Source organism: Oryx dammah, unplaced genomic scaffold (assembly GCF_014754425.2).
Source record: "Oryx dammah isolate SB20612 unplaced genomic scaffold, SCBI_Odam_1.1 HiC_scaffold_11050, whole genome shotgun sequence".
Lineage (NCBI taxonomy): Eukaryota > Metazoa > Chordata > Mammalia > Artiodactyla > Bovidae > Oryx > Oryx dammah.
The window spans coordinates 3,178,012-3,201,335 of NW_024080444.1; the positions used below are offsets into that span (position 1 = coordinate 3,178,012).

At 35.7% G+C, this 23,324-nt stretch overlaps 1 protein-coding gene across 1 annotated transcript in view; it reads left to right on the forward strand.

Moving 5' to 3' along the window:
* The window catches only part of LOC120860250 (multiple PDZ domain protein-like), a 175,350-nt gene that overhangs the window by 32,539 nt on the left and 119,487 nt on the right, over positions 1-23,324 (forward strand). The window lies entirely within an intron of this gene.

Here is a 23,324-nt window from a genome sequence, read left to right on the forward strand (position 1 = left end):
GCAATGACAGAATGAAAACTGGAATCAGATGGTCACTGAACTTACTTAATGTAATCACCATTTCTCAGGTTTTTAAAAAATAGTTTTTAAATGGTTGTTATCCTCACAAGGTTTGAAGTTAATCTAATTATGTCTTCAGTCCAAGTTAATTCTCATTCTGATGTTTTTAGCATTAATCTAATGGTTATGGATGACTGGCTAGCCAATATTCTGCCTTAAAAGTTTAACATGAAACCTGAAGACTAGTTTCATAATTCAGTCGAAGAACAGCTTCAGTTAGCAACAACAAAAACTCCAAAATCTGCCAAATGGAAAAAGAACAGTAGTAGCAATAGAGAAGGAATTTGTTAAATGTCATATAACTTCTTAATCTAGCTATTTTAATGATCCCCCCCAAATTAAGTACATAGATCAAGAAGAATCTTTAAAAATATTTCTCTCAAGTGAGTTTGTACCTAATGATTTTAAAAGTTATGATCATGAATTAAGAAAACGAGGTGGTTTCATTATATATAATTGTGTTTTTATTCCTTTGTAAATTATTGAAAAAATTGGTTTCAGGTATTCATTTTCAGAATGGATTGGCATTCTTTTGGAGAAACCAGTATTATGGATATTAGTGTAATTGTGATATAGAAAATTACCTGGTTTTTAAGCAATGTGAAGATGTTTTACAGATATCTTCTCCCCTTATTGTATTATGTGGAAATATGACTTGAATGAGAGGGAAAGTTGAAAGAAAAATTACTAGTGATTATGTTAGGAAATGCTGTTAGTCTAGTGAAGCAGCTGTCAAAATGTCCCTGCTATCTAGTCTTATGTGAGGGGAATAGCTTTTGTACTTACCAGGTCTGCTGAAAGGACGGGAGAAAAAGGACTGCTTGTTGAGCTTGTTTTACTCTTTCCAAATGGAACTAGGATATGGTATCTAAAACTATTTGGGTCCCATGTAATTCAACTTAAACTTCTTGGGAAATTATTGAGAATATTATGGAGCCTCGTAGTCTAGGACTACAGACAGTGTGATCTCATTTTATTAATGACAAATGCTGTTATACAGTTGACCCTTGAATAACCTGGGTTTGAACTGTACCAACTTGTATTTTCTCCTCCTTATGATGTTTTTAATAACATTTTCTTTTCTCTAGTTTGCTTTATTATAAGAATATGGTATATAATATATATAACATACAAAATATGTGTTAATTGACTATGTTATAGATAAGACTTTAGTCAGCAGTAGGCTATTAGTAGTTAGCTTTGGGAGGAGTCAGAGCTATAATACTTGGACTTCTGACTGCGTCATAGTTGATGTCTCTCCCCACTCCTCACCCCTGTGTTGGGCAGGGGTCCACTGTATTTCAAGGCTGTGATGTTCGTGAATTATGTAGGTGTGTTTGACACGAGTTTCCTGTTTTTGGCTCATCGGTCACCTCTTCACAGACTGAAAGGGACCGTGGAAACCATCTTTTCATCCCCCTGCTGATTATGGCAGATTAGTTTAGAGAGTAGAGCCAGAGGTGGAATTTGGACTTCTTGGCTCCCAAGGCACAGTCCTTTCCCCTGTTTGACCCTGAAGCTTGTCTCACAGCTCCCCCAGACCAAGGTTAACAGTGCCTGGGTGGCATGAGTTTAGTGTCTGTTGAAACCTAGATAACGTCCCACAGTTTTTGGACTCTTCACTTTACTCTCCATTCTGTACCGGTTCAAAACAATTTAATTTTTTTCCCTTGCCTGACTAGAGAAAATTTTTAAAAATTTGTAATATTTTCTGTTTTAAAGTTAAACGTATACATGCTAAGTGTTATCATGTTAGATTTAAATTTTCTATATCGTTTGCCAACTGCTAATTTATTACTATTTGTAATTTAATATTTAAGTAGTGCATCTAAGGAGTGAAATTTGTGCTTTTAATCCAGTAGCTATACAAATCTGATGAATGGCCAGCTTTTATTTATTATCTTTCACCTAAATTACATTTTCAAGTATTTAATTTTATATGCATGATAGGAGCAAGTTACTGTCTCTGTCTCTTTTAGTGTTACTGGAAAGTTTGACCCCTTTAATTTTTCTCTGCCATCATTCTGCCTTGTAAAAGTAAAGGGAGTGAATAATTGAAAAGCCCAAGGTATATTCACCATATGGGGAACAGGATCATATTGTTGTATTAATGACAGATGCTAACATGCCTTGTTGAATTAAACCTACTATTTTTTTCCCCCTCAGATCCTTTTCATTACTTCTCTTCAATAATGTTTAATTTTTCCAGTTTGCTTCTTCAGTATTAAGACAGCCCTTACAAATCAAACTGTTTCCCTTTGGCAAATTAAACACTTGACAGGTGTGTAACTGAGAGGGCAAAAAAGCCATGCCCTGAAGGGATGTGCTATTTAAATATTGTCAAAAATATTAACAGGTCTGAGAGTATAATTGATGCCTCTGTTTAACTCTGCCACATTGTGTATTGTTCTAACCACCAGCTAAAAGGATGTGTGCTATTAAACCTGAATAATCTCTAATAGCTCCAGTTTATTTCCTATTGCATGATTCCTGTTTAAGTGTGTGTGTGTGTGGGGTGGTGGTGGATAACTGTGACTTTGTGTCAATGATCTGTCAAATGCAAATTCTCAAGTAGTGTCCTCACTGTCACCGAGTCATCCAGGCTAATAACTGCACGGCCTAATGCATATTCATGACAAAAATCCAGCTACTGTGGAGGAAATAAACACGTTAGCAATTTAATAATAGAAACTTGTCAGATGAGAGGATATTGGATTAGCATATTTATTCTGTGACGTTTGTCCAGCCCAATATAAGTGGATGCTACTTTCCTGATTAATTAATAGCCTTGCCTTCTGAATTGACTAAGGGTACTAAGTTAAATGTCTTTTTATCTTGAGTTATTTGTAGGAAAACTATGAATTAAAATTATTACCTTCATTAGAAAGGACTGCGAATTGTCATTGCTAAGATTTTTTAAAATTACGGTTACAGAGACCAATTCTAACATTGAAGAAATGATGTGGATGTCAGGCTTACAAAAGCTGCTGATCTGGAAAATTAGCCTTGGGGCACAGTATTCTGGACGCCTCTCTTTGTCAGGGATTTCCAGCCTTTTTGGAGTATGGCCCTCCTTATTTTGTTGTTGTTTGATTTCCAGGTTCCTGGTTTGTTCACCTTTCTCACAGGGAAGTGTTGGCTTACCTATATATCCTCTAGACGCATATGTATATATACACAAAATTAAGCCAGATTTTTCTAGGTTTTTCTTTGGAAATTTCATGAAATCTTTTGGAATTATTGGAGAGACATTGATTTAAACTAAAACCAGTATTGAAATTTACTGTTCAGTGTTCATTAGAGTAATTCAGTCCTTTTAAATATGGTCTTCACGGTATAAAAGTCGTGGTTTTATATTTCTGTGTTTCTAAGTTTTATCTGTTCACATTCCAAAAAAAGTTTGGGACAACTCCTGAGGGCAAAACATCCTAATAGATGATTCAAAGGTAAATCTAAATAAAGATCAAATAAAAATATTAGAGAACTAGATATACCAAGTCTCTTGGGTGGCTAAAATTGAGTATATAATTTAATTCTCATTTCCCAGGACAAAGGCAAAAAAGAACCAGATGATTGTATATTGCTCAATATGAGACATCATTCAATAAACCAAATTTCCCCTTGGCAATGGGAAGGTAATGGGAGCTCATGTTTTTTTTTTTTTTAAATAGAAAGCTCATAATCATTTAATAATAAACCTTTGTTGAACACTTAAAATAAGTAAAAATGCAATGAATAAGATGGAGATTCTTACTTATCTAGAGGGAAAGAACATATATAGTCTTATGTCATTAAATAGGAAAACAAGCTAAGTGGTATAAAAGGAAGAGAGAGGAAGAAATTACTAACTTTGACTAGAGGAAAACTTCACATTGGAGGTGACATCGAAGATGGGTTTTGAAAAATGAATAGAGGTTTTCTGTAGAGATAGAGGAAATTATTTCAGGTAATGGGAAGAGTGTTTACAAATGTAGAGCTGTTCTCAGTTCGGGTCATTTTACACTTTCTCTCCAGGAGACACTGAACAGTGTCTGGATTCACTTTAGATGGTCGCAGCTTGTGGGTTGGAGGGGTGGGACAATGCTAGAGGCGTGTAATGTATGGAGTCCAGGGATGCTGCTCAACATCCTCAATGTAGAGGACAGCCCGTCAAACAGGGAATTGCTGGGTTTACAGAGTCTTCAGTGCTGAGGTTGACAAATCTTGACAGAGAGTCACAGATATACCTGTGTTATCAGAGCAATAGAGTCTGGGAGGCTGTTGACAGAAGAGAAAACTTTGGAGCCAGACTGTGAAGGCTTTAGTATGGTTTTCTGTTTTTCTGTTTTTTATCATCATTGTTCTTTCGCATTCAGCTTTCCATATCAAATTTTTTGTAACAAGTTGAAGTATCAACTTTATCTCTTAACTATACTATTTAATACAATATTTTAACAATTATTTATTTTTATTTCTGCACATTTTAAAGACTGTAGTAAAAAACATACCACATAAAATGAAGTTAAAGGTCTTAATGACATTTTGATGGATAAGACCTTCACGTATAGTTGTAAAGTACATGACTCATTCTTCAAAGGGCTGTTTCTTTCATCTTTTGAAGTCTGAAATACACTAAGGATACACAGTAATTTAGTAATGACTTTTCTGCTAAAGCATGCATGAGATAATGTACCCCATGTATATTTTTCTGATCCTCTGTCTTAAAAGCACACTTTATAGAACCTAGAGAAGCAGGCAGTCAGTGTGTACTTCAGAGTTTTATGTGTGTATTAGTTGCTCAGTCGTATCCGACTCTTTACCACCCCATGGACTGTAGCCCGCCAATCTCCTCTGTCCATGGAATTCTCCAGGTAAGAATACTGGAGTAGGTTGCCATTTCCTTCTCCAGGGGATCTTCCTGATCTAGGGATTGAACCTGGGTCCTGCACTGCAGGCAGATTCTTTACTGTCTGAACCACCAGGAACTGACAGTAAGCTTCAGAAGGTCACTTTCAAATACCTGACATCAGCAGAGGGTATTAGATGGAACAGCACCATGCTGGGGCCTGCCCAAAGAGCCACTCTTCTGTATTTGTAGGACTGATAAATCATGTTTATGGCCAAAGTGTTGAGATATGCTGCTTTTAAGCAGTAATATCAGCAACTCTGACAATTTTTACATTTATGGTTTTTAGATTGATGAAAAGTTGAAAATTTTGATAATTGAGCACTTGATTGCTCTGTTTTGACTTAGGTAATTAATAAATCCCCACTATTTTGTATAATTATTGTCTCAAAGAGCAGAAATGCCTGTGTTTCCTCAGCCTGATTTATTACCTATATAAAAGATGAAAACGTAACCCTGTGTTGATGGTTTCTAATTTGAGACTGAAATGAAGATGATTCATCTGTAAGCTTGCTGTCAGGAAAAGGGAAATGACTACTGTCTCTCAAGAATGCTTAGGTTAAATTATGACTTGGTGTGAAGGGAGGGGAATGGAGAGAAAGAATATATGCCTCAACCCATTAACAAGAATTATCTAGAAGTCAAATAGAATTCTCCCCAGTTGATGGTGCCCATGAAAATGAAAAAATATTTTTCCTACCCTTAAAATGGTTTTACTTTTATGATTGAGCATTACAGCAGGCTAACAGAAAGTGTCTGTAAGACTTAAATGTACATTATCTAGGAGAAGTTACGAGAGGAGTTGTCTCATGTTTTTGCATTTACCATAAAGTTTATTTACTGTCAGAATTTCAAATACTTTATTTTTGGTACAATAACAGCTTTTAAATGTTTGTTCCTTTAACTAAAAGTTTGTAAATATAGAGCCTCTGAAGGGACTAAAATTCTTGTTTTATCCTGGGCAAGAAGGCAATGTTCAAGCTTTTTATACAGTGCTGGATTAAAATGCAACACCATCTTGCCATTGAGTATGCATGTGTGTCTAAAACAGCAAATGGTGCTAATTGTATGGTGTTTTTGTGACAAAGTTAAATGGTCTTTGGAGAAGAGGGGAAAAAAAATAAGAAATTTCCTGAGTATAATCTAAATCAGTTTTTTAACCGCCGAATTTAGAACAATAGAGGTCGATTTGCATTTGAAGTATGGCAACAGTAAGAACAATTCCTTGTAGGAAGCCCTCGTGTGTTATAGACTGTCTCATTTGTTCAGTCCATCAGCTTTTTGAGGTGGGGTTTCTCCCTACTTTGTCCAGTGAAGAGAGATTATATAACTTTATCTGGACCATACAGTTGGTAGATTTAGGGGAAGAATCTAGGTCTGTGTGACCCTGAAGCCAATGCTTTTTTTTTTTTCTGCTTCTTCTAATTTACACTTTTTCTAAATCCTTCGTTCTATAACATAAAGGAAAAATAAGTTTAAGAGAACAGTTAATAGCATTCATAATGAGAAATGAATTTAAACTAAATCTTTTATAAATTCAAACGTATTAAGATTTGCTGTTTCCCTTGAATTATCCCTCCTAAATTTTAATCAGAAATCCTTTTAAATATAAATCAGAAGTGTCATTCTGCTTTTATTTATAATTAGGTAAATGGACTGGGTAGACTAATAGTAAGATGGAAAGGCAGCATGGTAAAGTAACATCAGTCTCCATGTGCCCATTTCCATATATTTATGCTTGTCTGGAGGGTTTTATTTTTATTTTTCTCTAAGCAGACTGTGAACAGTGAATCAATTTTATCTTCTGGAAATGTGGGACTGGTAGAAAAAACACTGCAAACATTCTAACATGTCGTTTGTCTAAATTTTCAATTTCTAAAATTTGTGGTGACATTTGAAATAAAGTTAATTTTTATACCTTTGCCCCTTCAATGTAGAAATTTCCAGCATACTTTGATAAGAATATTATTTTTGGTCAAGCTACATTCTTTATCCTCATTTTCTTTGGAAATTTTGTTAAGAAAGCACAGAAGTGTTGAGATTTAAATAAAGGAAAGACATTCTGTAAATACACATCAACACACATGCCTAGACTAGTGGTGTATATGCTGCGCGCCACTGCGCCATTTGTTCTCAACAAGCATGTAAAGGGGCTGTAGAATTCATTTGTTTGGAGGTTTGTTTGGAGTCCATTTCCCACTTTTGGGATAAAATCCATGACACATTCATCTTTGAATACCTCGTCCCTAACACGACACTTAACTCAGACTCAGTAAACAATTTTGTAATTAATGATTACATGAGTGTTCTTGAATATTCAGAACTGTTGTGCATTAATAATTTGTCTTTCCTTGCTAGAGAACTAGTTTTTTATATCAACAAACTAGCCAAATAACTAAAGTTACTTTGAAGACCCCTCATTTTTCTCTTAGGAACCATATTAAATAGATATATCACTCATCATTCATCATCATCATAATTAACTTGGAAGGAGTTCTTATTATGTGCCAGGAACTCTTCCATGTTTCATCATTACGACAATACTATAAAGCAGAGGATAATATTTTCCTCATTTTGCAGAGGGGTAATGGAAGCACAGAGAGGTTAGGTGAGGGAGTTAGTATTTGAATGCAGGCAAGCTGACTCCAGAGTTCAGGTCTTAATCACAAAGCTGTGTTGCTTTTTGTTTCACTGTCCTTGTAAACAGTATAATGAACATAATTTAAGGAATTCCTGGTTATCTCAAGGCCTTCGTTTAGATTATCTGCTCTCAGATGCTGGCGGTGTTGTAGTGTTATTCAGAGACCAACGATGATCTTAAGCATGAGTTTATTTCTTAAAATGAAAAAATATATATATTAATTGATTGAGCCCTTTTTTGCTCCTCCTTTAGTTGTAAAATGGGAGCTAAATAGCATGGATTTAAAAAATGTAAGGCCTAAGCCCAGTGCTTACCAAGAGCTCAGTAAATACCAGTTCTCTGTTTATTGCTTCCTCTTCATATGGAGATTTAATGTTTTAAGGCAGTGGCTTCTCAGTTTCCTCTCATGACCCCATTACATTCTTAAACATTTCTGAAGACCTCAAAGAGCTTTTGTTTTTGTGGTTTTATCCATCCATATTTATATCAGGTTAGAAATTAAAATTGAGAACTTTTGTAAATATTTACTTAGTAGTACATAGAAAATAACAGTAATAAGCCCATTACATTTTAAAATTGGTGAAAAGAGTGGCATTGTTTTACATTTTTGCGTTTTTCTTTAACATGGCTCTGTAGAAGATGTTGGATTCTCATATCTGCTTCTGGATTTGATCTGTTTGGATTTGTTGTTTTAGTTTATGAATATGAGAAAAATCTGGTTTCACACGAGTATGTAGATGGAAAAGGAGAGGGGTGTATATAGCCTTCAGATGATTGTTTGATAGGGCACCAAAACTCTTGTTAGTTTCTTAGAAGCTAGTTGCAGTGTGGAATCTGAAACCAAAATAGGGAACACTTCCCTGTGCTTTGAATTTTTACTTTCATTACCCACGCATAATTTTATATTACATTGGTCATTTGGAAAATTTGAAAAATAGAAAAATTACACTTTACCTTTCATTACATAGTATCAGAAAATTATACTTGCTGGTATTGCTTCTGATCTTATCAATAGAGTCTTTAAATTATCGAAAAGTGTCAAGCCCAGGTTGGCAGATGCAAGTTTTTCAAAATTCTTAATTTTTACTTGAAAACTCAAATTTTACTACTGGCAACAATTACTGTCAGTTGTTTTCTTTGAAGTGTCAGGCATACTTTATTTTTGAGAAAGTGTCTGCCATATACCAAAGTCTGTATAATCTGTTTTTGGGGATTTAAGTAATTTTTTTCAAGTAATACAGTGCCCATGAAAAAAAAAGCCTAGTTTAGCTTGCAACTCAAACAATAGTGCTTTTCTTGTGATGATTGTAGTTTTAATATATGAGAAGTACTTCATATTTACTTAACACTTTGAAACACAGAATTTTAAAAGACATACTTTTAAGAATCAATATTGAATAAAATTAATAGTTTTTACTAATTCGATATTGAATAAAATTAATAGTTTTTACTACTACTACGTTACTACTGATTACTTTTGAATCACACACACAAAGAGGACTTTTGTATGTGACTCTGTGGTAGGGGAATAGACTTGTTCTTGCGAAGAGGAGCTGAAAATGATTTGTTGCACTTTTTTCACAACCTTCCACAGACACCTCTTTTACTACTGTCCCATCCCTGAGAGCCGAATGTCTTGAACATTTCAGGTGCTGAATAAGTATTCCAATGAAAGAAAGGAAGGTCTCATAGAAAATGTAAAATTATACACTGTTTTGTCTGAAAGCCCAGCTCCCCCCAAGCCCCTTCCCTTCCTTGAAACTCGCTGCTCCATTTTGTAACTTGTTTAGTTCAGGAACTGTGAGCTACTTTATGTCCAAAATAGTCTCGTCATATTAAGCAAATCTGCTTTGAACATGCAATTCAATTTCTTTAATTAGCTTTAAAAATAAGGATCATTAAATCAGAGTGCCACCATCAATTACTGTGCTAGGGTTTGCCTGTTCAATAATGCATCAGAGTTGTGCTCTACTCAGTATTTTTCTGAAAGATTTATGGAAAAGGAGACCTCCCCTCTCTTGGTTCCAAACTTGAAATAGAGCTTTATTATATATAAAATTTTTTTCCTATTCTGCCATTTTAGGTGCTGTATTTCATTGAATACTCTCAGGATTCTATCTCTCTTTGCATTTCATATTTGGGATCAGTTCCAGAGAGTGTTTTACAGCATTTTTGTAAATTCATAAGAAAATAAGCACTTTTCTTGCTCTGCATGAAGTAAAGACAAGGTGCGGAATTAAAAAAAAGCCGCAGTTCTGTGAGGTGCACCTGTTATGGCAAAATCCTCAGAGAGTGCCTTGCTTCTTTTTCACTATGTTGAGGAGTAACAAACAGAAAATTGGGAAATTGAACTAGCAATATATATTTATAAATTTGTTTAAAATCTAACTAAAACTGGGATTGTAAAAGCAATGGTCATTTTTCTTGCTTAATTTAAATAATATATTTTAGCTTGTAAATGATAGAAATATAATATTCATCAAATGTATATAAGTGTTTAGGTGATTTTATTCTCATTGCTATACTATGAATTCAGATTAAGTCAAAATAACAGGACCACAAATTAGGTTTGGATAATTTATATAGTATGCTTTGGGAAATTCAGTTTGATCCTAAGCAATCATTTTCGTAGACAATTACACAAGTATTTCTGGAAAGATTGATGTTTGCCATTAAATAGAGCTAGTAATGTTAACTTCTTTTCAGTTAACACCCTAAAAGGGATAGATAAAACGTAAGAAGTCAGTATTTCAGCATTTTGAAGCTGTTTTAGTTAAATGAATCTATATATTTGAAAATTTTCTATTGATCTTTTTGACTATTTTTGAATGATGTTTATTTTGAAGAATAGTATATTTATTATTGAAAATATAATAAAAAGCAGTTTATAGTTTAAAAATCTTACAAGTATATCAGCCTTGTACCAGGGTGGGTCAAATGCCTTAGTATAAAAGTATAAGATAGTGTAATGATTGTTTTTTCTTCTAATTTGATGTGCAATTAAATGATACAAGTGTTAAAGATTTATAATCTTTAAGGAACAAATTTAGATGTGCTTCAGCAGTTAAGACATGTTTGCTGAGGATTCATCTTGACTTGAGCACTTGTAAAAATTTATTTTGGGAATGGGAATTAGCCTCTTGAATCTATATCAAGCCTGTGGAAGGTAATCTATCACAGTAATAGACTAACTTCATCTTCAGATATCCATTTCTTCATTTTTCTTTGTTTACAGTGAATGCTAGATAGCTGAACTTTCAGTTTCTGTCAAAAAAGATTTAGCTTGATACATAGAGGCTGTTCCTAACCCCTCCATTTAGAAGAGTCTGTTTGTATCATTCACTGGGGCACCCCAGTTTCTCTGCTCTTATTGTAACATTTACTTTGTAAACTTTAAAAAATATTAAGAAAACATATTCAGTACAATCAAAGGAAAATTACATAGCTCAAGGATTTTTCACAAATTGAATGTAGAAGTATAACCCTTTCCATAAATCACAGGGTAGAAAGTTACCAGCACTCTATAATACTCTCTGTTCCTGCAGTCAGTCCTAACAATCCCAAAGGAATTACTTATTTTTTCCAGACTATTTGAATTACAGTTGACATATATTATAGTATAAGTTTGAGATATACAACGTGATATTTGAAATATTTGATACACGTGTACATTGCAAAATGATTATCAGCGGAAAGGCTAGTTAATACATCTGTTCCCTCACATAATTAACCATTTCTATGTGTGTGTGATAAAAACTTTAAAAATCTACTATCTTAGAAGCTTTCAGGTATATAATACAGTATTGTTGACTGTAGTCATCATTGCTGGAATTTATTCATCTCTTGCCTGAAAGTTTGTCCCCTTCGACCAGCATTTCCCCATTTCCCATACCCTGCAGTCCCTAGCAACCACCGGTCTACTCTTTGTTCCTATGAGTTTGGCTTTTTAAGATTTCACATGTACGTCAGATCATACACTGTTTTGACTTCCATCCCATATATAAGTATTTGAATTTTATATATTACTGTCTGAGTATATATACTTTTCTGCATGGCGTCTTTGTCTTTGCTTAGTGTCTATGAGATTCATTTATTTTGTTGTTTGTAGCTGTCTTTCATTTTTCATTGCATGAGTACACTAGAATATATTTTTCCTTTCTTCTGCTGACTGTGAAAGAAAGTGAAAGTGAAAGTTGTTCAGTCATGTCTGACTCTTTGCGACCCTATGGACTGTAGAGTCCATGGAATTCTCCAGGCCAGAATACTGGAGTGGGTAGCCTTTCCCTTCTCCAGGGGGTCTTTCCAACCCAGGGATTGAATCCAGCTCTCCCACATTGTAGGCAGATTCTTTACCAGCTGAGCCAAAAGGGAAGCACAAGAACACTGGAGTGGGTAGCCTATCCTTCTCCAGAGGATCTTTCCAACCTAGGAATCGAACCGGGGTCTCCTGCATTGCAGGCGAATTCTTTTACCAACTGAGCTGTCAGGGACTGTTGACTATAATTTTGCTTTCCCCCTCAGTTTTTGACTGTATTATAAATAAAACTGCCACAAATGTTCTAACATGTATCTTTTGATGTTCACAAGTGTGCATTTCTCAAGAGTGAAATTTCTGGGTCTTAAGGTATATATTCAACATTTGTATTTTCTGTCCAGCTGTTTCCCAAATCTGTTGTCAATCTCTCCTTGAAATGTATAAAAATCCTCATCCATATCATTGCCTTTACTTGCTACTGCCAGCTTTAGTCTTCTTCCCTCCTCCGCCTATTAACTACTCTAGGGTACTTCTACTATCACATTATTGATTTAATTTGCATTTCTCAATAATGTTGAGTACTTTTTCACATGTTTGTTGGTCATTTAGAAATCCTCTTTTGTGGAATTTCCATATAAGTCTTTTGCCCACTTTTCTGTTGGTTCAGTTCAGTCGCTCAGTCGTGTCCGACTTTTTGCCACCCCATGAACCGCAGCACGCCAGGCCTCCCTGTCCATCACCAGCTCCTGGAGTCTACCCAAACCTGTGTCCATCGAGTTGGTGATGTCCATCCAGGCATCTCATCGTCCCCTTCTCTTCCTGACCCCAATCCTTTCCAGCATTAGAGTCTTTTCCAGTGAGTCAGCTCTTCGTATGAGGTGGCCAAAGTATTAGAGTTTCAGCTTCAACATCAGTCCTTCCAATGAATATTCAGGACTGATTTCCTTTAGGATGGACTGGTTGGATCTCCTTGCAGTCCAGGGGACTCTCAAGAGTCTTCTCCAACACCACAGTTCCAAAGCATCAATTCTTCAGTGCTCAGCTTTCTTTATAGGCCAATTCTCACATCCATACATGACTATTGGAAAAACCAAGCCTTGACTAGATGGACCTTTGTTGGCGAAGTAATGTCTCTGCTTTTAAATATGCTACCTAAGTTGGTCATAACTTTCCTTCCAAGGAGTAAGCGTCTTTTAATTTCATGGCTGCAATCACTATCTGCAGTAATTTTGGAGCCCCAGAAAATAAAGTCTGCCACTGTTTCCCCATCTATAGACATGGTCAGTCCTCATATTGACTGACAAGTTTTTTTTAATGTATTCTGAATACAACTTTTTTGTTGAACATATGTATCACACCTGTCTTTTTCTGCTTTGTGTTTTAACTCCCATAATTGTATCTTTTGATGACCAGAAATTTAAAAAATGTATATAATGTCCAATTTCTAAAACTTTACTGGAGGTTTATCTATTTTATTAATTCATTTCTTTCAAAAGACTCAACTTTTGCCTTTCTTGAATTTTCTTACTTGTATTTTTAAAAAATTTTCCTCAATTCTGGCCTAACCTATGTTATTTTCTTCCTTTTTGGGGTTTTGCATATGTTCTCTATTAGCTTATTTAGCAATATGCCTAGCTCATCATGTTTTACACTTTGATTTTTCTAAATATATTCATTTAAGTCTGAATCTAAGCATTGTGTTAGTGCATCCCATAATTTTGATTTGTTGTATCTTATTTGGTTAAAATGTTTAATTTTTAATATAGTTTCTTTTATCCATGGTTTACTTAAGAGTGTATTGCTTAATTGACATGCTTTGGTTTTCATGTTACCTTTCTGCTGTTGGTTTCTAGCTTACGTTACTGTATTCAGAGGTCTCTATTTGAGGTTTGTTGACATGTGCTTTGTGAACTGCCTATAGTCTACTTAGATAACCATTTCTTTTACAGTTGGAAAGAATTTAACATTCAGCAATTGTTGAGCGCACTGCACTGTTCTATGTATGTTAATTAAGTCAACATTATTCAGAATGTTTCCTTGTTGATTTTTTTTCATTCTGTCACATCTGAAAGAGACATGTTATAAATTCTAATTATGCTTGTGGATTTGTCTATTTCTTGTTTGCCCTGTTTTTAAAAAAATTAATTTATTTTTTAATTGAAGGATAATTGCTTAATGGAATTTTGTTGTTTTCTGTCAAACATCTCCATGACTCAGCCATAGGGGTACATATATCCCCTCTTTCTTGACCCTCCATCCCATCTCCCTCCCCATCCCATCCCTCTAGGTTGATACAGAGCCCCTGTTTGAGTTCCCTGAGACAGACAGATTGAAACCACAATCACAGAAAACTAGCCAATCTGATCACATGGACCACAGCCTTGTCTAACTCAGTGAAACTAAGCTATGCTGTGTGGGGCAACCCAAGATGGGCGGGTCATAGTGGAGAGGTCTCACAGAATGTGGTCCACTGGAGAAAGGAATGGCAAACCACTTCAGTATTCTTGCCTTGAGAACCCCATGAACAGTAGGAAAAGGCAAAAAGATAGGATACTGAAAGATGAACTCTCCAGGTTGGTAGGTGCCCAATATGCTACTGGAGATCAGTAGAGAAATAACTCCAGAAAGAATGAAGGGATGGAGCCAAAGAAAAACAATACCCAGTTGTGGATGTGACTGGTGATAGAAGCAAGGTCCGATGCTCTAAAGAGCAATATTGCATAGGAACCTGGAATGTTAGGTCCATGAATCAAGGCAAATTGGAAATGGGCACACAGGAGATGGCAAGAGTGAACGTCGGCATTCTAGGAATCAGTGAACTAAAATGGACTGGAATGGGTGAATTTAACTCAGATGACCATTATATCTACTACTGTGGGCAGGAATCCCTTGGAAGAAATGGAGTAGCCATCATGGTCAACAAAGAGTCTGAAATGCAGTATTTGGATGCAGTCTCAAAAATGACAGAGTGATCTCTGTTTGTTTCCAAGGCAAACTATTCAATATCACGGTAATCCAAGTCTGTGCCCCTGACCAGTAACGCTGAAGAAGCAGAAGTTGAACGGTTCTATGAAGACCTAGAACACCTTTTAGAACAATCACCCAAAAAAGATGTCCTTTTCATTATAGGGGACTAGAATGCAAAAGTAGGAAGTCAAGAAACATCTGGAGTAATAGGCAAATTTTGCCTTGGAGTACAGAATGAAACAGGGAAAAGGCTAATAGAGTTTTGCCAAGAGAACACACTAGTAATAGCAAACACTCTCTTCCAACAACACAAGAGAAGACTATACATGGACATCACCAGATGACCAACACTGAAATCAGATTGATTATATTCTTTGCAGCCAAAGATGGAGAAGTTCTATACAGTCAGCAAAAACAAGACTGGGAGCTGACTATGGCTCAGACCATGAACTCCATATTGGCAAATTCACACTGAAATTGAAGAAAGTGGAGATAATCACTAAGCCATTGAGGTATGACCTAAATCAAATCCCATGATGATACAGTGGAAGTGAGAAATAGATTTAAGGGGACAGATCTGATAGACAGAGTATCTGATGAACTATGGATGGAGGTTTGTGACATTGTACAGGAGACAGGGATCAAGACCATCCCCAAGAAAAAGAAATGCAAAAAGACAAAATGGCTGTCTGAGGAAGCCTTACAAATAGCTGTGAAAAGAAGAGAAGCCAAAAGCAAAGGAGAAAAGGAAAGATATAAGCATCTGTATGCAGAGTTCCAAAGAATAGCAGGAGAGATAAGAAAGCCTTCCTCAGCAATGAGTGCAAAGAAATAGAGGAAAAGAACAGAATGGGAAAGACTAGAGATCTCCTCAAGAAAATTAGAGATACCAAGGGAACATTTCATGCAAAGACAGGTTCAATAAAGGACAGAAATGGTGTGGATCTAACAGAAGCAGAAGCTATTAAGAAGAGGTGGCAAGAACACACAGAAGAACTGTACAAAAAAGATCTTCACGACCCAGATAATCACAATGGTGTGATCACTTACTGAGAGCCAAGCATCCTGGAATGTGAAGTCAAGTGGGCCTTAGAAAGCATCACTACGAATAAGCTAGTGGAGGTGATGGAATTCCAGTTGAGCTATTTCAACCCCTGAAAGATGATGCTGTGAAAGTGCTGGCACTCAGTATGCCAGCAAATTTGGAAAACTCAGCAGTGGCCACAGGACTGGAAAAGGTCAGTTTTCATTCCAATCCCAAAGAAAGGCAATGCCAAAGAATGCTCCAACTACCACACAATTGCACTCATCTCACACGCTAGTAAAGTAATGCTCAAAATTCTCCCAGCCAGGCTTCAGCAATACATGAACTGTGAACTTCCAGATGTTCAAACTGGTTTTAGAAAAGGCAGAGGAACTGTAGATCAAATTGCCAACATCCGCTGGATCATTGAAAAAGTAAGAGAGTTCCAGAAAAACATCTATTTCTGCTTTATTGACTATGCCAAAGCCTTTGACTGTGTAGATCACAATAAACTGTGGAAACTTCTGAAAGAGATGGGAATATCAGACCACCTGACATGCCTCTTGAAAAACCTGTATGCAGGTCGGGAAGCAACAGTTAGAACTGGTCATGGAACAAAAGACTGGATCCAAATAGAAAAAGGAGTACATCAAGGCTGTATATTGTCACCCTGCTTATTTAATTATATGCAGATACATCATGAGAAACACTGGGCTGGAGGAAGCACCAGCTGGAATCAAGATTGCCTGGAGAACTGTCATTAACCTCAGATATGCAGATGATACCATCCTTATGGCAGAAAGTGAAGAAAAACTAAAGAGCCTCTTGATGAAAGTGAAAGAGGAGAGTGAAAAAGCTTAAAGCTCAATATTCAGAAAACTAAGATCATGGCATCTGGTTCCATCACTTCAGGTCAGATAGATGAGGAACAATGGAAACAGTGACAGACTTTATTTTTGGGGCTCCAAAATCACTGCAGATGGTGACTGCAGCCATGAATTTAAAAGATGCTTGCTCATTGGAAGAAAAGTTATGACCAACCTAGGCAGCATATTTAAAAACAGATACATTACTTTGCCAACAGAGGTCCATCTAGTTAAAGCTATAGTTTTTCCAGTAGTCACATATGAATTTGAGCTATAAAGAAAGCTGAGCACTTGGAGAACTGATGCTTTTGAACTGTGGTGTTGGAAAAGACTCTTGGGAGTCACTTGGACTGTAAGGAGATCCAGCCAGTCCATCCTAAAGGAAATCAGTCCTAAATAGTAATTGGAAGGACTGATGCTGAAGCTAAAACTCCAGTAATTTCGCCACCTGATATGAAGAAGTGACTCATTTGAAAAGATGCTGATGCTGGGAAAGATTGAAGGTGGGAAGAGAAGGGGATGACAGGGGATGAGATGTTTGGATGGCATCACTGACTCAATGGACATGAGTTTGAGTAAACTCCAGGAATTGATGATCGGCAAGGAGGCCTGACGTGCTGCAGTCCATGGAGTCTCAAAGAATCAGACACAACTGAGCGACTGAAGTGAACTGCACTTTGCTAAATTCACTGGTTAGCTCTAGTAATTTTCTGATAGTATCTTTAGCTTTTTCTTGATATAGTATCATGTCATCTGCAAACAGTGAGAGCTTTACTTCCTCTCTGATTTGGATTCCTTTTATTTCTGTTTCTTCACTTGATTGCTGTAGCTAGGACTTCCAAAACTGTGTTGAATAAGTGTTGAGAGTGGCGACATCCTTGTCTTGTGCCTGATCTTAGGCCTGCCTGTTTTGAGATTATCATTTTAGATTGCTAAGATTGTTTCTTCTTGTCTGTTGAATTGACGCTTTATCTCTGTGGATTGTTCAGTTTTATGTCCAGTAGTGTTTCTTGACGTCTAGTTGTCTGATACTAGTTTTGTTGTACTAGACTTCTGTTGGTTAATTAAAGTGTGATGTATTTTTTTTTTCCTTCATCCTACTTCATCTTTACTGTATCTCTTATTTATTATTAATTTATATATTTGGTAATCAGTATGCATTTGATTTTTACTGTGTAATCCAATCTGACAATTTTAGTCTTTTGAGTATTTAACTCCTTCATATTTAATTATTGATAAATTTGACATTTTTGTTTTCATATTCTTTTATGCCTGTTTTGTATTAACTAGTTTCTAATATCATTTTCTTCCTGTATTAGCATGTTATTTATACTTAATTTTATTATTATTTTATTGATTAGCTTAAAGATGTAGCTAGTATCCTTGACTTATTTGAGTTAACCCTAAAAAGTTATTTTGAGTTAATTATATATTCACAGAAAATTTTCAGTATGGTATGCGTGCTTCGTCAAGTTTCTTCCAATGGTTCCAATCTTAGTAAAGTATTATATCACAAAACTGGTATTGATAAAATGTGTGTTAATTTTTCAAATTTGTGTTATTTTTCTACTCGTGTAGATTTGTGTAACTACCCACCATCTAAGTACTGACCTATCCAGCACCACAAAGATCTCCCTTATGTTACCTTTTATATCCAGCCGTATATTCCACAGCAGTCCTGACCCTGGAATGTTATATATGTATATAGTATATGTATGTAGTTTATTTCTACATATATAGATTAATCAAGAATATTAAAAATTTAATCATCATGTATGTGACTGTTTGATATTGTCTTTTTTCACTCAACATGATCCCTCCAAGTTATTGTGCATTTTACTATTTTGTTTCTTTTTGTTGCTGAGGTTTATTCTGGCTATGAGTGTACTTACTCGGGGATACTTTGTTTCCAATATTTTTCTCTTTATCAGTGAAGGTACTGTGAGCAATTTTGTATATGTTCTTTGTGGACATAGATTTTCTTTTTTTTCATTTCTCTATAACAGGTGTCCAGGAGTTCCATTACTGGATCATATGGTAAATATACCATTTGTTTCCGAAACAGCCAAACTGTTTTCCAAAGGGACTCTACTGTTTTATATTCTTTACGTTTCTCCACATCCTGCTCAGTGTGTGCCATTGTCATTGTTTGTTTTTCAGTTAGTTATTCTTTCAGGTATAGAGCGATAACCTCATTGTGCTTTTAATCTGCATTTCTTTAATGGATCAGATGCTGAACACCTTTATGTTCTTACTTGTCATCTCTGTGTCCTCTTTGGTGCAGTGTCTGTGTCTTTTGTTCATTTTTAATTGAATTTCTTAAACTTTTGAGTTTGGGATTTTCTTTATGTATTTTAGGTCTGACTTCTTTGTCGGATATACATATCCTTATCTTCCTTGATTTTACTTTAGTACTTGCACTACTTCCTGGAAAATGAAAGGAATTTAATATATTTCCACCCCATTGATCCCACTCCTGTATTTTGTGTAACTGTTCATGTAGTTTAATTCTACATGAATTTAAAACTTCACAAGTTTTAGATTATGTGTCATACCAATTTCTGTTGTTTTACTCACATTTTAAACCCCTTCCTGTGCTTTTCAGTGTTTTCTACATTCAGGAAATTCCATCAGAGGTCATTTTCTTTCTGCCAGAGAATTTATTTTGGTATTTATTTTGTCCCAAACTGAGACAGTGCTTTGTGTGTGAGTATGTGTGTGGGGGAGTTGTTCTGAAAATGTTGGGTTGTCAGTTCTTGAAAATTTTTAAGTCAGATGTGAGCTTTATTCTTCTTTGAACATAATGTCCCTTTTTGCTCCGGTAGCTTTTAAGGTCTTCCCTCTGTCTTGACTTTCAGCTTCTTTACTATGGTGTGCTGTGTAGACAGCCTAGAAGATGGACACCAGATAATCTCTTCTTTCTGGTAATTGGCTCTTGTATGATAACCTTCTTGAATGTGGGCTGGGCTTGCTGATTTACTTCCAATGAATAGAATAGAGCAGATCTGACACTTTCTTTTAATCTTATAAAAGCTTTTTTTTTTTGTTACAGCTTTTATGCACATTTTCTGATTAATCTCAGAGGAAGGGTTATTCTGATATAGTTATTTCCAGAGGGTGAGTTTAATTGTATTTAGAACTAAAGAGAATTCTTGTTTTCTTAGAACGCTGTTAAGATGCAGCTCTCTTACTACACCTACAAATAAGTTGTTTGCAAGGTGGAAAAGATGCTGTCTTTTTCTCCTGTAACATATACTGACTGATGCTCAGAGGACTAAACACTTATTTACTCAGGTATTCTCTTGTTTGTTTGGTTCCGTAAGTATAGATTTATAAAAGTCATTTTAGAGTTACTTATGCCAGTCATTTTTATATTTGTAGGGCTCTATCATGTATAAAATATATGAGATATTTTTCTCTAAAAACTTATTTAAATTCTTTTGAAAGACTACATAGATGACTTGATAAAACAATTGTTGGTGATTTAGTTGTGTTATATAAAACTGTCAAGAAGAAAGATCTCATTAAAGGTTCTTTATTAAAGTTATTTCCCACGTGTCCATGTACTTGCTTCACCTTTTAAAGACAGAGTGACTAAATTTGAAAAAAAAATCATATTGTATGAGTGTGATTTATACAAGAAAGAATATGGGGACCTCCGATACATCAAGGTATTTGTAAATGGCTGTCCAGTACTCTTGCCTGGAAAATCCCATGGACGGAGGAGCCTGGTAGGTTGCAGTCCATGGGGTCACTAAGAGTGGGACATGACTGAGCGACTTCCCTTTCGCTTTTCACTTTCATGCACTGGAGAAGGAAATGGCAACCCACTCCAGTGTTCTTGCCTGGAGAATCCCAGGGATAGGGGAGCCTGGTGGGCTGCTGTCTATGGGGTCGCACAGAGTCGGACACGACTGAAGTGACTTAGCAGCAGCAGTGCGTGTGTTTTGCATTAAAATAGTGTGCTTAAGTTGTATAATTGTCCTTTGTTATGATTTTTGCCTTATCTGACCTTTTAGAGTAAGTGAACCTTTTGCTGGTTCTGACAGTGGCTCGTAAGAGAGCCTCTTTCTGTCCTAAATACTGAGAGGGTATTTCGTATTACCGTTCACAAAGAATTTGACAACTTTTTAACTGAATACCTTATGTAATTTTCATTTAACTTATCTTAGATGTTGGCACTAATGAAACATCCCTTAATTCATACATGTTTATTTAGTAAGAACATGAAAGACCTTTTTAGACTGAAATAGCCAGAAGCTAAACTGAAAACATAATTATTTGATGACTCTTTCATCTACTAGTAGCTTCCCCAAATAATACAGATTGTATATCTGTATATACAAATCACCAGATAGTTGTGTTTTCTTCTGCTTATTTTATATTGTATAAACCAAGATGGGATTCAAGGTCTTTTTATTAACCATTTGTACTGTGTGTGGTATGAACTGACTAGTCATGTCAAAGAAGGTTCATTCCTATCCTTCCAGGAGATTTTATTTCAGAAAACCATTTTAATAAAACTGTAGCAGAGTCGTAGCTGTGGCCTTTGTGTTTTTTCCTATGGGAATAAATTTTCAAATTAAAAAACACATCTTTTGTATGATGGTATAATTAAATTATAGTTTTTACATATGTGATCTCTTTGCTTTTACATTTATATAGACCTCAGTGGCTGGACAGAAATAGGAGGAGTCATTGTCATTCGTTAAGCCTTTAACAAATTTGGAGAAGACAGTCAATATCCAGTATCATATAGCTTTATATGCATATACAACTTCACTCTTAGAATGCCTTCATACCTTGTCTAACATAGTTTCAGAGCTTCTTCAGCAGTTAACTTCACATAGATAGACTCTTTGTTCTTATAACATGATTTGTTCATTCTAGCTCACTGTAGCAAAGCTCCAGTTATTTATTCCCTATGCAAACAGCCCATAGGTATTAGGTCTTGGTGTGTGAGATCCTCAGCCTGTCACAGATTTCATGATCCTATCTGCTTCAACCTGTACAGTATATCTTCTCCTGGCAAACTTTATTGAAATTGCCATGCTCAGGTTTTAAAAAAAATCAGGTTTGAAGTAAGAAGCTTGCTTTTAAAAAAATAATAATTTTTTGTGTCTGCTGTAGATTTTAAGAGAAGCATTTGAAAGAATTCCCTGAAGCTTCTTCCTCAAACACATTGATCTCTTTTTCATTTGCCTTTATAGATAGCCAACCAAATAATTGTAGATTGTTGGTAACTATGGTGATTTACTGAGTTTCCTGTCTTATTTTTCAGGACAGATAAACTCTTAGGCATCAATTGGTGACATATTGTGAAATATTTTGATTGCTTCTGTCAGTGGAAGCCATTTACTAATGTCTCCTTTCTAGAAATTGATATCTAAATGATTGTTTCCTCTATGTATAATACAAAGATGACAGGAAAAGATATAGGTCATAATCTACTTACTAAGTGTGTGACTTTGTGTAATCATCTTGTGTAAAATGGAAATAGTGATTTTTGGAGGTTTGTTGGGCAGATTAAATCAGAGTAGATCCTTAAAAATTGGATAAACATTTATTCTGCAAATGGATATTGAATGCCAGCTCCATGCAAGACACTGCCATAGAGGATGAGGATACAGTAGAGAATAAAATAATCAGATTTTATTAATCCACTGGAGTATTCTATGTTCTAGTCTGTCTCTACAGATTGGGATGGAAGCTATTTAACAGCAGAGAACATGTAGGTGATAATAAGCACCCTGAAGAAAAATAGGGCAGAGTTAGCTCGTGGAGTGTAATTCTGGGATGCACTGTCAGGGAGCCTTCTCTGGGGTGATGATGTTGAGTGCACTTGGAAGAAGTAAAGATGTAAGCATGTAGATATTGGAGGAAGGATGTCTAGCCTTGGTGGCTAGAGAGAGCAGCTTGGTGGTTTGAGGAATAGAGATCAGTTATAGCTGAAGCTGTGTGTGAAGGACAGAGTGCTGATGAGTTCAGAGAGTGATCCAAAAATGTCATTGATATAGTCTTTCTTCTGATTAATTATAAAGTTATATTCCATATACTTTATAGATATATAAAATTAGATCTGGTTTTTTGCACTAGTTGAATGATTATTTACCATAATGAAATATTATTATTGTTTATATTTATTATTATTTAGCATTAATATGTTAATATCATTGTCATTTAATTTGATAGATATATTAATATTTAGTATAATTATATTCAAAAGCAGAGACATTACTTTGCTGACTAAAGTCCATCTAGTCGAGGCTATGGTTTTTCCTGTGGTCATGTATGGATGTGAGAGTTGGACTGTGAAGAAGGCTGAGCGCCGAAGAATTGATGCTTTTGAACTGTGGTGCTGGAGAAGACTCTTGAGAGTCCCTTGGACTGCAAGGAAATCCACCCAGTCCATCCTAAAGGAGATCAACCCTGGGATTTCTTTGGAAGGAATGATGCTAAAGCTGAAGCTCCAGTACTTTGGCCACCTCATGCGAAGAGTTGACTCATTGGAAAAGATTCTGATGCTGGGAGGGATTTGGGGCAGGAAGAGAAGGGGACGACTGAGGATGAGATGGCTGGATGGCATCACGGACTTGATGGACGTGAGTCTGAGTGAACTCCGGGAG